Source organism: Palaemon carinicauda, chromosome 26 (assembly GCF_036898095.1).
Source record: "Palaemon carinicauda isolate YSFRI2023 chromosome 26, ASM3689809v2, whole genome shotgun sequence".
NCBI classification, from domain to species: Eukaryota; Metazoa; Arthropoda; class Malacostraca; order Decapoda; family Palaemonidae; genus Palaemon; species Palaemon carinicauda.
In genome coordinates this window covers 86,801,455-86,803,954 of record NC_090750.1, presented here as the reverse complement: position 1 = coordinate 86,803,954, position 2,500 = coordinate 86,801,455, and positions in this window count along the sequence as shown.

The window sequence follows — 2,500 nt, the reverse complement described above, 5'->3', positions numbered from 1 at the left end:
CGGTGTTCCACAGGGTAGTGTTCTTGGCCCATTACTTTTCATACTATATACACATGACATGTGGTTTGGCCTAGAAAACAAGCTTGTTGCATATGCAGATGATGCTACTCTCTTTGCATCAATTCCATCCCCTGAATGTAGATCTAGGGTTGGTGAATCCCTTAATAGAGATTTAGCTAGAATTAGTGCATGGTGCAAATTATGGGGTATGAAGTTGAATCCTAACAAAACTCAAAGTATGATTGTAAGTAGGTCAAGGACGGTGGCTCCTCAACATCCGGATCTCAGTATTGATAATGTTTCTTTAAATATGTATGACTCTTTCAAAATTTTAGGTGTGATTCTCGACAGTAAATTTACTTTTGAGAAACATATAAGGTCTGTGTCTTCTTCAACTGCACAAAAAATAGGCTTATTGAGAAAGTCTTTCAAGATTTTCGGTGATCAATCTATTCTGAAGAAGTGTTTTAATTCTTTCATTCTACCTTGTTTTGAGTATTGTTCTCCTGTTTGGTCTTCAGCTGCTGATTCTCATCTTAATTTGTTGGACAGAAACCTACGGTCTATTAAATTTCTTATTCCTGATCTAGATATTAATCTCTGGCACCGTCGTTCAATTAGTTCATTATGCATGTTGCATAAGATTTTTCATAACTCTGACCATCCTTTACATTCAGATCTCCCTGGACAATTCTATCCTGTTCGTAATACTAGGCAGGCAGTTAATTCTAATAGCCAGGCCTTCTCCATCACGAGACTCAATACTACGCAGTACTCTAGAAGTTTTATTCCAGCTGTTACCAAGTTGTGGAATGATCTTCCTAATCGGGTGGTTGAATCAGTAGAACTTCAAAAGTTCAAAGTTGGAGCAAATGCTTTTTTGTTGACCAGGCGGACATGAGTCTTTTTATAGTTTATTTATGACATATTTGTTTTTAATGCTGTTAATAGTTTATATATGACATGTCTGTTTTGACGTTGTTACTGTTTTTAGAATGATTTATTGTTAATTTGTTCTCTTCATTTATTTATTTCCTTATTTCCTTTCCTCACTGGGCTATTTTTCCCTGTTGGAGCCCCTGGGCTTATAGCATCTTGCTTTTCCAACTAGGGTTGTAGCTTGGATAGTAATAATAATAATAATAAACATTATTCGTATATTTTCCAATAAAAAATAAGGGGGATAGACGTAAATTGGAGAGATGACCAAAATTTAAAACAAATTTTCTCACGTAGAAATGTGTTCAATGGATAGGAACAACCATTTTAGGAAAAGGGATTTGTCTCTCTCTCTCTCTCTCTCTCTCTCTCTCTCTCTCTCTCTCTCTCTCTCTCTCTCTCTCTCTCTCTCTCTCTCCATATATATATATATATATATATATATATATATATATATATATATATATATATATATTTATATTATATATATTATATATATATATATTTTATATATATTTATATATATATATATATATATATATATATATATATATATATATATATATATATATATATATATATATAATATACATACATACACACACATATGTGTGTGTGTGTCTTTGTAATTTTGCATTGGCATTTGATTCGTTGAATATACATAAATATTTACTTAATGTAGAATTTTAAATATGACTATTTCTCTTACCTATATCCGATGAATTTATGCTTTTTACTAGTTTCCACCAGAAATGAAGAGGTCATCCCTTTCCTCGTATCCCTTAAACATGTCTTTATATCATCATTTCCTTCCCAATTTTCTATTTCCACCAAGTTTACAGCTACGTATCTCGCAAACTATCCTGCCATAATATTTTTTTCGCCCGACCTTGAGCGTCCCCCTCTACCATCCCTCAATCCCCCCCCCCCCCCCCACCGCCCTCCCCCCTCATCGACCGTTGCTTGCACGACGCACTCACACATTCTATCCCCTTAAATTAAACTCGAACGCTGCTTTGCAGTCATGCATGCGAGTCGTCACAATTCTTTTGGTATACCTTGTGATTCTCTCACTGACTCTCATTGACCTGGTGGAGTTGGAGGTGCCTTAATGCCATGGCCTGGAATGATATTTGATAATATTTAATCATCCTTGATGTTTTATTGTTATTACTAACCGAGCTATAAATCTAGTTGGAAAACGGCGTTAGAAACTCAAGGGCTCCAACAGGGAATAAACCTTAGGGCTCCGACAGGGAATAAACCTTAGGGCTCCGACAGGGACTAAGCCCCAGGGCGGCGACAGGGACTAGGCCCCAGGGCTCCGACAGGGACTAAGCCCAGGGGCTCCGACAGGGACTAAGCCCCGGGGCTCCGACAGGGACTAAGCCCCGGGGCTCCGACAGGGACTAAGCCCCAAGGCTCTGACAGGGAAAATAGCAAAGAACAAAATTGGGGTGACATGATTCCAAGGCAGGTAACATACGTGTCATTGGCTATGATATGCCAGATATAAACAAGAATTAGCCGCACAGGTAACGTATGTCGGTATCGATTTATG